Source organism: Engystomops pustulosus, chromosome 5, assembly GCF_040894005.1.
Source record: "Engystomops pustulosus chromosome 5, aEngPut4.maternal, whole genome shotgun sequence".
Lineage (NCBI taxonomy): Eukaryota > Metazoa > Chordata > Amphibia > Anura > Leptodactylidae > Engystomops > Engystomops pustulosus.
Window position 1 is genome coordinate 186,185,192 of NC_092415.1, and position 15,959 is coordinate 186,201,150.

The 15,959-nt window shown below is 39.9% G+C and overlaps 1 long non-coding RNA gene across 1 annotated transcript; it reads left to right on the forward strand.

Moving 5' to 3' along the window:
* Positions 1–257: 257 nt before the first annotated feature.
* Positions 258–15,346, forward strand: LOC140134267 (uncharacterized). Its single transcript, XR_011856169.1, has 8 exons — positions 258–472; positions 988–1,086; positions 1,184–1,741; positions 2,663–3,340; positions 4,885–5,001; positions 6,777–7,563; positions 8,849–8,912; positions 14,792–15,346. It is a non-coding gene; the product is annotated as an uncharacterized lncRNA (long non-coding RNA).
* Positions 15,347–15,959: the final 613 nt, after the last annotated feature.

Sequence of the window (15,959 nt, forward strand, 5' to 3'; positions counted from 1 at the left end):
CTGCTTTTTCTCCATTGTTCATTCACATGGCTTGTGTCCATTTGAAAAGAGACATTTGCAACAAAAAGTATCAAAAAGAAGCCAAAAGTTGTGCCTGTGAGGACAGGAAAAACTAAACATGTATCACAAGGAAACATGATCCATGTGCCCCACTGAGTGATGTAAGCGACAAATCTCCAGGAGAAAATGCTGTTGAGATTTCTGCTAATTCTGAATCTCGGCATCTGTGGATGGTTCTCGTATCCGTACCCGCAGATATGATCCGGGATCGGTGTACAATGCAGGTTAGGGCATTACCAGATACACTGAATATAGGGTTAGTGCTAACAAGACAAACAGGACAATGCTCACAGGACATATAGGGAAGACATGGAGATACTTATTTGGTCAGAGCGGTTGTTCTTTAACATCTCTTTTTACTTTCTAGGCATCAAATCAGATATACTTATGAGCCCCTGCTCTGCCACCTGTGGTAAGTCACTCAGTACAGAACTGTCACATCCAGTATAAGGAACTAATAAGGACCTCAAATACGACCCCAGTAATTATATGAGACTCTGTTTATTAGGGTAATACACATAAACTCCCATAAAATAAAATGGATGTTTCTTCATGTTTTACTGGTAACGTCCTATGTGGCCTCCCATTATGTCATCACCAAACTCAATTCTCCGGTCTGTGCCCCATGTAAACGGGGGAACGGAAGCCGCGCTACACTCAGCTTCCGGCTGGCTGAGGTGGCTGCCCACGCCAATCAGTCCCTATTCCCAGCATTGTATATGCAAGATGGATGGGCGTTTCTTTAATACTTTGGTATTTTTTATTTTATTTCGGTGTCTCCATATAAATGGCGCACCCGGTACATCATGTATATGTTAGTAGTTTCAACAAATAACATTTGCTCTTCCTGATCTTTTCTAAATGAATGTAATGCGAATCAATAGATTACAAAACCTTCTCACAAATAACTGGTCAATTATTTTTCAGGAATTGGAACAAGAGAAATTTGGAAGACAAGAGGATGCCCAAACAAAAAGGAGATATGCTTGATAAGATCAGAGCCCTGTAAGAGAGTGGATTGTGGATGTAAGTCACCTACTAGAATTGCATCGTCAATACATTTCAGACAGACACAAAGTTTATTGATAGTTTATTGATAATTTATGTTTTTTATCTGTTCTAGCGGAGAAGAACATCAGCCCAGAGAAGACTTTAAAGAATATTTTAACATCATTCCTATTCTATGCCATCAGTAGTTTAACATCAGTTCTTTTTAACATCAAACTAATAATCTGCACAGTTTCCATCATACTCCTCGCCATCATAATAATTTATAGTATTATCTATTATATCAGGAAAAAGTATTGTGAATAATGATTTTATTGCCAATGCTGCACATAGCTATAAAAAGTGGATATCCGACTGAGGTACCGGGGACCCCATCGGGACCTTGTTCATGTTATATTGTGAGACCCCCACTGATCAGCCAGTTAGGCTCTATCCTGTGGATAGGACCTTACTTGGTTTGTGGGACAACCCCTATGACACTAAATATAAACGTAACAATGTTTAATAGATATAAATACAAAACACATATAAAGAAATGTGAGGCTTAATTAAATTTTGCAGTTTTACTTATTAAGTGTTTAACTTCTATTTTTACAATTCCAAAGAAAGGAGAAGCAAAAGAAAGATGATATAGAATTAGGAAGAGATGAAAAGGAAAAAGCTGAGATCATTGGTAAGTACAACCTCATGAAAACCTCATTTCCCCATTCCACTAAGATCAGTCGTGAAGAAAATAGTCACCTCCTCTGACCATCGGCCTGGTAATGGGGATTCTTAATGATGTGGCTTTTGTAGGGGCTTTCCTTTCCCAATTATGGGATCTTCACCTGTCTCTAGACTAGATACAGCCCCCCCCAGGCTCCATACTGAGGCAGATACTGATTGATGTAACTGTTATAAGAATGAATTGAGAGAAGGTCATTCAACTTTATGGTCTCCATTAACTACTATGTGAGTCACTGACCAAAAGTTTGTTAAAGGGCATCTACCACCAGGATGAAGATAATACAACACCAAGCACACTTACATGCTGGCATGTGCCACCCCTAGCAGGATCTTTTCTTTTAGTTTCTCATGCCCTGGTTTTTAAGGACAAATGTCTTTAAAAAATATGCAAATGAGCCTGAGGGGCTCCATAATTTTATTTTATTTTTTTTTTGTAAAAACAAGGCTAAAAGAAGAAAAGATCTTATCAGGGGATGCACACCAGTATGTTAGCGTTTTGCTATACTTCATCCTGGTGGTACATGTCCTTTAAGCCACAGCCCTTTGGACCAGCTGTAAAACTGTATAAAGCTCTTAATAAATGCTGTATGAAACATTTAGACTTTTTGGTGCAAATTATGAAACAAATCTGCCCTCAAGTCTCACTATTCATAGATATGTTTTCATAAATGCTTACTTTTTTTCAGAACAAGAAAAAAAGTTGCTGCTCAACCCTAACATACGCCTTCTGCTGGAAAGTTCTTAGAGCATTTATTTTGAAAATGTTATCCAGAATCACTTTCTATGAAATTCCATAATCTTATGTTTCTTCAACCCAAAGGCTAGATAGAATCAACAGCTTTTCTCAGAGATTTTTTTTCTTTTACAGATAGAGTGGAAAAACATTCCGCTCCACCTCTGCCTCTTCCAGCACTTCTGCCTCCTCCTCCCCCTCTGCCTACTCCTCCCCTTCTTTCTCCTTCTGCACCTACTCCCACTTCCCCTCCTGCTAGACCTCCTACTGGACCTCCTTCCCTCCTCCCCACTAGCTCCACCTCTTCCCACTCCTACTCCTCCCCAAACACCACCTCCACCTCCTCCTGCACCTACTCCCCTTCCTCCTGAGCCTCCTATTCCTCCTCCCATCCCTCCTCCTCCCCAACCACTATCTCCACCATTTCCTCCACCTGCTCCTATTCCCAAACCCCTCCTCCACAACCTTCTCTTCCTCTCCCCAACCTTCTCTTTTTCCCCCTTCTCCTCCACCTCCTACCACTCCTAGTCCTCCCCAATCACCACCTCCACCTTTTCCTCCTCCTGTTTCTACTCCCACTCCCCCTCCGCCCACTCCCCCTCCTCCTGACCCTCCTTCTCCACCTTCTCTTCCTCCGCCTCCTCCCACTCCTACCCCTTCCCAACCACCACCTCCACCTCTTCCATTTCCTACATCTACTCCTACTCCTCGTCCTCCCATTCCACCTTATGTTGCCCAGAGAGCCAGCCGAGCTAAGGCCAACCTGTTAAAAGAATTGAAGAGCCGTTCCAGAAACATCACTGATGCCCCACAGTAAGTGCTCCTAACTTTGTTAGATGCCTTATATGTTTCGTCGAAAATTAGCAAATTGACTAAATAATTACAGATTTGACATGAAAAACTATTTTGTGTATTATTCCTATGTAACATCTTTATTTCTCTTACCTTACTTAGAAAAGAAAATCTTGAAGAAGAAAAACACTCTAAGGCCCCTTCTCCACTGGCGTTTTTCACGCGCGAGTTCTGCGCGTGCATTTGACGCTCAGAACTCGCATTGCACTCTGTCCCATTGTATTCAATGGGTCTTTCTCCATTAGCGTGGTTTTTAACGCGCGTGCTTGCGTTCGTTTGCACGCGCGTCAAAATCGCAGCATGCTCTATTTTTGCGGGTCACGCGCGTTTTTCACGCCCCATTCAAGTCTATGGAGATGCATCAAGAACGCATTGCACTCGCAATCATTGCAAGTGCAATGCGAGTGCAATGCGTTTTAAACGTAAGGGTTGCTAGGTGACCAGAATAACATTATTTCCCCTGCTCGCGATCGAGCATTTAATTAAAAAAACACAATGAAGAACAGTGAAGAATAGAATAAAATCATTGTACACAGTGAACACAGTGACCACAGGATCATTTAAGATAAAAACACAATGCAGAACACAGTGCAGAATAGATTACAGATGTTCGGCACATCTGCTTACTTGTCGGGAGATACGCGCGGAACGGTGCGAACAAAATAGCATGTGAAGAACAATATATATGTGTGAAGAATACATTGCAGATGTATGGAAACATCTGCAATGTGTTCTTTACACACATATATATTGTTCTTCACATGCTATTTTGTTCGCGCCGTTCCGCGCGTATCTCCCGACAAGTAAGCAGATGTGCCGAACATCTGTAATCTATTCTGCACTGTGTTCTGCATTGTGTTTTTATCTTAAATGATCCTGTGGTCACTGTGTTCACTGTGTACAATGATTTTATTCTATTCTTCACTGTTCTTCACATCTGCTAAATTGTCGGGAGATAATATACGCGCGGAACAGTGAAGAATAGATCGCCGATGTTTGCAAATTATCAGAAGACATTATTTTTCAATTAAATAACACATTTTAATCCCAAACCATGGTCCCTTTGAAATATGCTCGAGTCTCCCATTGAATCGCGCGTCAAAAATGCGCCGAAAACGCAAAAAAAACGCAAATTACTCCAAGGAAAAATGCAACAAAAACGCAGCAAAAACGTCAGTTTTTCACGCATTGCACACGCACGTGAAACGCAACGCTAGTGTGCAAGAGGCCTAAGTCTTGAAAGATTATTAGGAGACTCATCGCCTCCATGTGAAACCCGGATTCTAGAGAATTTAGCTTTTCTTTTTACAGCCACAATAAGCAGAACAATTCTACTGATTATATGCATTGTATTAAAGAAGCATCTGACATTGATCACATAGTATTGGGCATCTACTGTAAATAACAGTTCCTAATATTCTATGGGTCTCCAGCTCTAGGCTGACATTGGAATAAGGAAGAATTAATCTCCATGAAATGAGCAGCTATTCTTGTATCTTTTTCAGACCTAGAAACATGTGCACCTCCAAGTCCCAAAGAGCCTCAACCAAAGCCAACAAATTCCCCAGCCTCCTTCTCCGAGGGATCGGGGAGGCTCGTTTAGGAGCCCCCGATCTCATTCAGTAAGTTTTTATGATTTTTTAAAATAAATTTTGTTTTGCATATGAAAGAAATGGGCTATATAGGTAAAACAGTGAATAAATGAAGCATCTTATAACGTCTATGGTTACATGTTCTCCAGTCTTCTGTGAAGTCCTAACTATCAGGGATGTAGTTACCTAAAGTGTATTTTATGTGTTCTGTTCAACAGCCATCAATATATCCTTCCAGCACTGAGCCTCCACAACTGTTACCATCTGTCATTGGTCACCTCCACAGGACATAATTTGCCGCCAAATAATATAAGCTGGTGTCTCATTATGTCCTTCAAGAACTGATCCTCCAAAACTTCCACCGTCTGTCAACTGTCTCCTCCATAAGAAATAATTTTCTGCCAATTATTATAAGCCGCCGCCTCTATATGCCGTCCCAGCCCCACCAGCCGCAACCAAAGTTTCATTCCTGCCCGCCCTGCCGCCAGTGTTCTCTTATTTCTATTATAAAGCTTTTATGACCTAGGACACTGTGATCCAGTAACATTATATAAATCTGATATATGATGTGTTACAAAATGTTTTGTGCTACAGGATTTACATAGATTTAGACATCAGAAAAGAGTAGAATATGGATCCAGAGGAAGAATATTTACCTCCATGTAAAAGACGATGAAGGGCAGGATAAAGTATATATCCACCTCGATGTGGGGGAATGTCATGACTAGGGCACATGCAAGACAACAAATTCTCTCACAAAAGTGATTGGGATCGAGTAATATTTGCATGTAGGAGTCCAATTGTGGCCCCCATGACAAGATTTACTGATGGGTCCAAGGCACTCCAGTCCGGCACTTGTATAACAGCTTCTATAACCTTGTGAATTTGCTGCGCCCTCAAAAACACACAGTCAATAAAAACAAAACAAAAGTGAGTTCATAGAGAACTGATAAAGGCTAAATTGTGCCCAAAGACAATATGTTGTGTGGCCACCATAATTTTCCAGGAGTGCTCCATAGAGGTGATAAATAGAGGAAGATAAGAGGTATAATGCAGGATCTACATACAGTATAGAGCAGAGCTAGCGAACCTATGGCATCGGATCCAAGGGTGACATACAGAGCCCCATGATTCTTCCTGTTTGGGGGACCCTGGTGGGAAGTTACAATAACAATCTGAATTCTCCTCTTTCTCTCTACTGATTTGATGTCCTCAGGGCACCAGCGGCATTGAAAGCTGTGACAAAGCAGCGAGCATCAAGTGCTTAAATTTCCATTTTTTTGGCAATCAGCCTCTGAAAGAGAAATGGCTGTGTAGCGGCTTCATACAGGGAAATACATGGCAGTGTGCTGCTTCTTTATATAGAGCAGTTATATAGATTGTGTGTAGGGTCTTTATAAAAGGTAATGGGTGAATCCCCTGACGGTACTGGGAACTTTAATATGAACTACAATGCCAGAGGTTGACCCATCGTTGCATGTTAGGTTCTATCCAGCAATCTGTTAGCTGACGAATGGGGCAGCCCACAAATGCGCTACTGGCTGCTCCGGTCATCTCAAGGTGCGACAGGGGGGGGGTACATTGGACTTGTGATCCTTTGGAGTCCCATCACTGTTACCGCCACTGATCAGCAGCTTAGGCTTTATACTGTGGATAGGGCCTAACTTACTACAGTGGGACAGCCCCTTCAAGTTACAAATAGTCTAAGGCCACTCACACATGAGCGAGTCTGATATGTTCAACTCGACAATGGGACATTTATACATCTACATCTAGATTGATTATTTATATTTTGTTGTTTTCAGCTTTGCACAGAAATTTTGTTTTAGGCTTTTCTGAGAAAGAAACCTTTGTTCCGGAGTTTAGTGGTTACAGCAACCAGGATATCCAGAGGATCCTTGAAGTAGTAGATGGGGAGGCGACCTTCCTGAACAAACCATCAACTTCAGATTTGAAGGGGAGAAGGGAAGGAGAGACCCTTAATGAGTACTAAAAAAAGCAAAAGAATACCAAGAGGTATGAGGTCTACCTTAAAACCTAATCTGTTCCCCACAGAGTAATTTTTTTGTGATACGTTGCAGAAAATTTCAAATACATATTCGTTGGAAGTAATTTTGTTGAATATGGAATATCTACAACAAGAAATTGTGGACATTGATGAGCACATAGAAGAGTTAGATGGAATTTTACAACCTCTATTGACAGAACAAGACTTCTATAAATTTATCAAAAGTGTAAACAATAATGTGCTAGGTTACATACAGAGCAAGAGGAAGTGAAAAGAGGACAATGGTATAGAGATTTGGAGGATTATAAGAAGGGTCAAGTTTATAACTGGCACAATATGGATCGAAGTTATACTAATGTTACTAAGAAAAAGAAGAAGTTTGACAAAAAATTTAATAAAGGAGATATACATACTCACGATAGTGTAGAGAAGTCTTTATTTTTTAGGAGATCCCCCAGGCCCCTCAGGATCGGCAGAAGGCGCATCAGATGGGGAGGAAGGAAAATCTGCAAAATCTTTGTAAACGCTGAATGTGAGAGGAACCAAGAAGAAAGTATGAAACATAGTGACATAGTAACATAGTGGTAAATATATCTTCCAAATCCTTGACTGAAACACAAATAAATGACTTTTTGTCTCAAAGCCACAACCAATTGGTTTGAACTAGAGTTTGATTTATTTAGCTTTTTTAGGAATATTAAATTAAAATACTGATTCTCTGGACAGACAATACAGGGATCCCGTAAGGAAATGGAGTTATGTTTAAAAGACTTGTAATTGAGTAACAAGAGTCTGTTTATTCCTGTTGCGGATTCACCTGCTATTGAAGCATTCATTACGGCTACCAAAAAAGATGTGGAATTGTTGAAATGTAGAACTGAATTGGATGGACTAAAACATCCAAGCAATTCACCATCTGACTAATGATAAAGATTTAACTGTAGAATCAGCCGACAAAGGTGGGGCCATTGTGATCATGGACAGCCACAAATATCTGACAGAGATAGAGAGACAATTGAGTGACCCTAGAGTATAAGCGACTAAATGGGGACCCAAAGTTTGATACGGACAGGAAAATTAAGATTATTCTTGAGATATCATCAATGAGGATATAAGATGGTTTTTGACAGTGGATGAGCCGAGAACCCCAATTATATACATGTTACCAAAAATTCACAAGTCATTGGTTGACCCACCGGGCAGACCAATAGTTTCTGGGGTAAACTGGATACATAGCAATCTTTTTGGATACAATTTTATGAAATTTCGCTACAGCAGCAACATTATACATTACAGACACTACAGATTTTCTCAACAAATTAGTGATTGATCCTGAAGAACATGTAATTCTTGTATCTTTTGATATAAATAGTCTACACTTCAATAGATCATGAGAGAAGCATAGAAGCTGTTACCTTGTGTTGGATGACTCTATGTATTCGCGGGAATGTAAGAAATTTTTGGTTATATTACTGGAACTAACTTTAAAAAACAACTACTTTCTGTTTCGTGACCATTTTTTTATGCAGTCACTGGGTACGGCGATGGGGTCTCATGTAGCCCCAACATACGCCAATATTTACATGCACATTTTTGAAGAAAAAAAGATCTATGTGACTCCCCACTTCAGTCAAGTACTGGAGTGGTGGCGTTACATAGATGACGTGTTTGTAATTTGGAAAGGGACAGAAATTGAATAAAAAGCTTTTTGATGTTCTTAATGAGATGGACCTCATGGTAAAATTTTCTATGGAACATTCACGACAAGAATGACAATTCTTGGATGTGTTGGTTGAACTCAGAAATAATGAATTTGTGACTAATGTTTTTTCTAAACTCACAGATAAAAATATTTTGCTTGATTTTCAGATTGAACATCTGAGAAAAACTGAACAGTTTACCAAAAAGTCAACTGATGCGTGTGAAAAGTATCGTAAGTGATGAAAATAAAGTAGAAAATGCTTTGGATACTATGTGTGAGAAGTTTAGAAAGAGGAATTATCCCAGAAAGTTACTAGAGAAACATAAAGAAAAAGTTTTAACCTTACCAAGAGAACAACTTTTACGAACTAACACACAGGAGACAGGAGTGAAAAGAATACCATTAGTGAGTACCTATCCGGAAAGTAGTCAAAATGTTCAAAAAATTATAAGGAAACATTGGCCCCTTTTACAAAGTTGTCACAACAACATTTCAGAATTTAGACGACCACAGAATTTTAGTGAAAGGTGACTTAGGTCCTTCAAAAATTGGTGTACGGACACACATAGGGAAACCCAGGCTTGGCAGTTTTCTGTGTGTAAACTGCATTAATTGCACATACATGAAGAAAGGAACAAAGTTTATACACCCAATCACGGGTGGTGAGTTTGATATTTGTTTTTTTCCTTACCTGTGAATTTAACCATGTAATCTATGTGCTTCAGTGTCCCTGCCCCCAACTATATGTGGGAAATATGCAAATATGTTTCCAAGGTGATAAATGTAAAACAATGCCTAATTTTGCTACCTTGTAAGGCAGCCCCCTTAACACCAAGTATGACCTACAAGAAGTCTTAAACAAAATGGTGTGGGATTAAGCCAAACCAGTATATCTATTCCCAGAATTCCCTAGTGGAGCATCTATGGCTTTAACCCCTTAACGCTGAAGCCACTTTTCACCTTCCTGACACGGACCATTTTTTAAAATCTGACATGTGTCTATTTAAGTGGTTATAACTTTGGAACGCTTTAACATATCCAGTTGATTTTGAGATTGTTTTTTCGTGACACATTGTACTTCATGCTGGTTGAGAAATTTAATAAATATATTTAGTATTTATTTATGAAATAAATGGAAATTTGGCAAAAATTTTGAAAAAAACAATGTTTTCCAAATTCAAAATTTTCTACTTTTTGGAAAGTTGGTCATATCACTAAAATAACTTGATAACTAACATTTTCCATATGTCTGCTTTAACTTGGCATCATTTTTCAAACATCTTTTCCTTTATTTTGGATGTCAGGCGGCTTATAACTTTAGGTGCAATTTTTCAGATTTTCACGAAAATCATCAAAACCTACTTTTGGAGGGTCAATTTAGTTAGAAGTGACTTTATAAGGCCCACATGACAGAAACCCCCCACAAATGACACCATTTTAGAAACTACACCCCTCAAAATATTCAAAACAACCTTTGGGAATTTTGTTAACCCTTTGAGCGTTTCATGAGCGTGAAAGATAAATGAAAGTGAAATTAGAGAAATGTAATTTTATCTTACTATAGATTCATTGAACACTAAAATTTGCACCTTCACAATGGGTTAAAAAGGAAAATGCATTTTACAATGTTGAGGGCAATTCCTCTTGAGTATGCCAACACCCATTTTGTCACTGTACCCTGCTGTATGGGCACAGGGGGGCACTTGGAATGGAAAGAGCGTTGTTTCGTTTTTGCAGGGTAAATATGGCTGAAAAAGTTTACATGTGTCAGGATGCATTTGGAGAGCCATAGTGGTACCAAAACAGAGGAAAGCCCCAACATGAGACACCATTTTGGAAAGTACACCCCTTGGAGAGTTTAGCAACTTGTAATTTGTGTATTTTCCCCAACAGGTGTTTGATTCAATTAGGCCCCAAAAGGGAAAAAAGGTGAAAATTTTCTCAAAAAAGTCACTTTTACCCCAAATTTTTGTAAGCCACAAGGGATAAAAGATGAAACAACCCCATAAATGTGTAAAACTATTTCTCCTAAGCACAGAACTGCACCACTTTTGCATATAAAGTGTTGTATGGGTGCACAGTAGGGCTCAGAAGGGAAAGAGGGGCTTTGGCCTTTTAGAAGCCAGATTTGACAATCATCCTTTACATGTGTCAGGATGCATTTGGAGAGCCCTAGTGGTACCAAAACAGAGGGGAACCCCAACAAGTGTCACCATTTTGGAAAGTTCACCCTTTGGAGAATTCAGAAAGGTGTAATATGTGTATTTACCCCTACAGGTGTTTGCTTCAATTAGGTCCCTAAAAGGAAAAAGATGAACATTTTCCCAAAAAAGTCACTTTTACGGCTAATTTTTGTATCCCATAAGGCATTAAAGATGAAACAACCCCCAAAAATGTGTACTAGCATTTCTCCCGAGTATAAAATTGCCCCACACATGCAAATAAAATGTTGTATGGGTACGCAGTGAAGCTCAGAAGGGAAAGAGGGGCGTTGGCCTTTTAGAAGCCAAATTTGACAGACATCCTTTACATGTGTCAGGATGCATTTAGAGAGCCGTAGTGGTACCAAAACAGAGGGGAACCCCAACAAGTGTCACCATTTTGGAAAGCACACCCCTTAGAGAATTTAGCAAGGTGTAATATGTGTATTTGTCTGTAAAGGTGTTTGATTTAATTAGGACTTAAATAGATAAAAGGTGAACATTTTCTTATAAAGGTCATTTTACTCCTAATTTTATATAGCCACAAGGGATAAAAAAATGTAATAACCCCCCAAAATGTGTAAACCTATTTCTCTCGAGTGTAGAAGTACCCCACATGTGTATATAAAATGTTGTATGGGCGCACAGTAAAAGGAAAGGGGAATGTTTGCCTTTTAGAAGCCAAATTTGACAGAAATGTTTGACATGCATTTGGAGAACCCTAGCGGTATAAAACAGATAAGAATCCGAAAAGTGACCCTAATCTTTGAATGCACACCCCTTAGAGAATTTTGCAATGTGTAATATATGTATTTGCCCCTACAGGTGAATGATCCAATTAGGCCCGAATCATTAAAAAGGTGAAAATTTTCCTATAAATGTCACTTTACCCCTAATTTATGTAAGCCACAAGGGATAATATATTAAATAACCCCAAAAAAGGTGTAAAACTATTTCTCCCGAGTGTAGAAGTACCCCACATGTGCATATAAAATACTTTATGGGCGCACAGTAGAGTAAAAGAGGGATGTTTGTCTTTTAGAGGCCAAATTTGTAAGAAATCCTTCACATGTGTCAGGATACATTTGGAGAGCCGTAGTGGTACCAAAACAGAGGAAAACCCGAAAAGTGACCATAATTGTTGAATGTACACCCCTTGGGGAATATAGCAAGGTGTAATATGTGGTGTAGTGTAATACACGTGGTGAAATGAGCATTTTGAACATATACGTGGTTTCCAAATATGATGTGCAATGGAGTCCAAGATGGAAATTGCAATTATTTCTGGAAAGTTCAGTGCCCGTTATGTGGCGCCCCTTATGAAATAATGGAGGGTTATAGGGAGCAACGGGACATAACAGTTGTTACAATTATTCATTTTACCGAAATTAATTCACAACAGGTTGGGCGTAAATTGTGAATGTCTAGTGTATAAGGAGGTAGAATATACCAGGGGACCAACTAAACTTTTGTCACTCTGGAGGTGTCGCAGGTCTCTTAGTAGTATGTAGTGTCCATCCTAACTTCTCTTTTGGAACAGACTCTTTATTGAGTCCTACCTTTACAAGCAGCAGAATTCACCGGGAAAATTCTGTCCTGGCAAAACACAGGAACATCTAAACCAGAGGTAATGGGGCCCCGTCCTTCTTGTCCCAATATTAGTTTCCTAATATCTTCCTCTTGAAAACAGAGAAATGATACGGCAGGACGTGCACATTGGAACAGCTCGTAAGAGTTGTACAGCGTAATCTGTACAATGTACACGGCCAGCGCTTTTGTACCATATCTTGGTTTTTCGATGGGAAATTATCGCCAAGTGTTGCTCTTATTCACCCTAGCGATGCCCATTGTGACGAATATTGCTGCTTTTGGCTGGACCATATCGACCAGCAAATAGCGGCAAACATGGACAGAGGGGGGCAACAAAACCCCTCTGGACCGCAAGGCAAAATTGGTGGCTGTCAGGAACAGCCGCCACTCTGCCCCGATCACCGTGTCTACAGACATGGTGACCGGTATTACTGACGTCATAAGTAAATTCGCTGCTATTGGCTTGTCTGAATCGATGAACCAATAGCAGCGATAATAAACTGGGGGTGTGTGGGGGGGACGTAACCCTTCTGGTCCATGGGGCAGGATGGATGGCTGTCAGGAACAGCCGCCGTCTTACCCCGATCAGTGAACAGCCGCCGTCTTACCCTGACCGGTGTTGGCAAGTCACTACCCGCTGCACCGTTCTATAACAATGCTCGTTGGGAATAGGCTATACAATCTTTATTTATTTTTTTAAGCAATTTAGACAAATAAGGGCTTATTTTTTGCGAGACGAGATGCACTGTAAAAAAAACCTTAATTTTAGTGGGTTTTTAGCTTATTGAAGAAATTTTATTAACTTTTTACGTGTGGAGGAAAATAAAATCATCAATTCTTGTTTTGGATTTTTAGCATTTTTTTGGGGGTTGTTCACTGTAGCATAACAATAATATATTATCTTTATTCTACGGATCACTATGATTACGGTGATACCTCATTTATATAGTTTTATTTATATTTGTCCAATTTTATTGAAGGAAAACTAGAATAGAAAAAATTTCATTTGTTTTAGTATTGCCATTTTTATAGTGGCATAATTATAGTACTTTTTGGTTTACGGAGCTGGTTGTAAGCTTATTTTTTGCGTGACAAGTTGCTCTTTTTATCGGTATCATTTTGGTGCTTGTAACTTTTTCGGATCACTTTTTAGAACATTTTTTGTAAAGCAATTTGATAAAAAGTTTTAATTTTTGGCACGTTTTGGGGTTTTTTTTTTTTCCACATTCATCGAGCGTGTCCAATTATGATTAGGATTTATTGTACAGATTGTAACGGACGCGGCGATACCAAATAAGTGGGGTTTTTTCGTGATTTAGTGTTTTTTATACTTTATTACTTGTGTAAAGGGAAATGTGGTGTTTGGGGGGACTTTCACTTTCTTTTATTATTTATTTTTACTGTAAAAAACCTTTATTTATTTATTTTTCCTTTTTTTACAGGTAATGACATCTAAGCTTGAACAAGTGATCTTCTGATCACTTGTTCAAGCTTTTTTTTACAGGTTACACAGTGCAATACAGATGTATTGCACTGTGTAATGTAAGACACTGAGCATGCTGCGCATGCCCAGTGTCTTACAGCCGGGTCCTGCCAGGAGGCACGGACCCGGCACCGAGAGGAGGATCGCGCAGCCCCGGGCACCGGCAGTCCCGGGGCTGCGATCGGAGGAGCGGACCCCCCCGGTAAGCGCCGCGGGGGGGTCCGATTCGCATTTAAATAGGTTTAAATGCCTCTGACACGCCGCGGTCAGCGCGACCGCGGCGTGTTAGGGGTTAACACCCGCGATCGGAGAAATCTCCGATCGCGGGTGTTAGAGGCGGGTGTCAGCTATAACATATAGCCGACACCCGCAGCTTCTGGCCCCGGCTCCGTTCAGGAGCCGGGGCCAGAAGCTTGACGTAATAGTACTGCATTTTGCGGGAACGCACCTCCCGCGATGCAGTACTATTACGTCAAATGTCGGGAAGGGGTTAAGACTCCACACGGCTTTAAGGTGGCCTTAATTGGCAATCTCTCCTTAAGGAGAACACCTACTGTCTGACCCCAACTATATGTGGAGGAGACTACTCTGGAATTTCGTACACGTATAAACCAACATTGTTATACGATTAGAAAGGGACACAAAGATTTACCTGTGTACAAACACTTTTTTCGACATGAAGCATAAAGAATGATAAAAAGGTTGGATAGCTTTGGGTCTTAATGTGGATTTTTCGCTTAATACAATTCTCTAAAATTATTTGAGGTCCTAAGGCTAATATGGATGGTGTATACCAGATGTGGTATATAAGTAACTCTAATATTTGTCTATTTCAGTTTTTAGATCACATAATGACTTCACTTGAATTCACTTTTGTGAGGAACTCGGCACTCAAGGAAAACTTGGACTTCTATGTTTATTTTATGCTTTTCATTCATTTTTTAAAAAAATATTTTTTTAAATTTTTTCTTCTTTGTTTCTATGAACTGTGGAGCCCCGTAGAGATGAGGCAGTGCGACTAACCATGGGAATAAGTGACGTATATAGACCACATTTATGCAAATGTTATACAAAATGCTAATGTTAACACTTTTGTTAACTCGTGCGTTAACACATGCGTTAATAATTTGTTAACTGTTGTGTTTTGTAAACACAAGTGTTAACAGCTGTTTAATTAGGCAAATCTCTCTTCAGCTTTTGCAATGCGTTTTTTAATGCATGCGTTAAATGTGACGTGTGACCGCACCCTGAGATGTTGCTCTCTCTCTCTGCTCCTGGGAAACGTAATGTGAGTTGCCAATTGCTGTATGCTGTGGTTGGGAAGCTGTACAGTAGGTACAGTTTCTTAATAGTGAGGAAACTACTGTACTGTATAGTTAGTGGCCAGACGGCCTAGGACTTTATTTCTGTATTATTTTGTTTTGCCATTGTTCCTGCTTCAAAGAAGTTAATAAAACTGGTTGCGGCCAATTGCACCCAACTTATCTGGAGTGGACTACGATGTGCCAAAAAGTGTTTGTGTAGCCTAGGAGATGGCGATCCCAGAGCTAATATACATGATACTGAGCCGGGTCTTTACAAATGGCAAGAGAAATGGGTGATTCCCTATAAACCACAACACCAGGGAGAAGTTAAGTGTGAATATTTTTTATATTGTTTTACACTATGGAAGATGCTTCACACTTCAAGAGGAGTTCTTGGGCCTACAAGTAGACATCACGTGGGGGTCACAAACATGTCTCCATGGAGTTATTTACTAATGGGGTACACACTGGCCCCAGTGTATGTGTGTTTGTATGTCCGTAAAAAGGAATCTGCACCGTCGCGTTTACAATCAGCAAATTTAGCACAGCCGCTCTCTGTGACTCAGGAAATATCATAGACTCAGTTTTGAGCAAAAATTTTTACCCTGCACTTTCCAATATACACTTATTAATCATCATATGCAGGACATTGTCTGCTGCTGCTGTGGCAGTTAGAAGCTGAGCCGTGATTGGTTGTTAT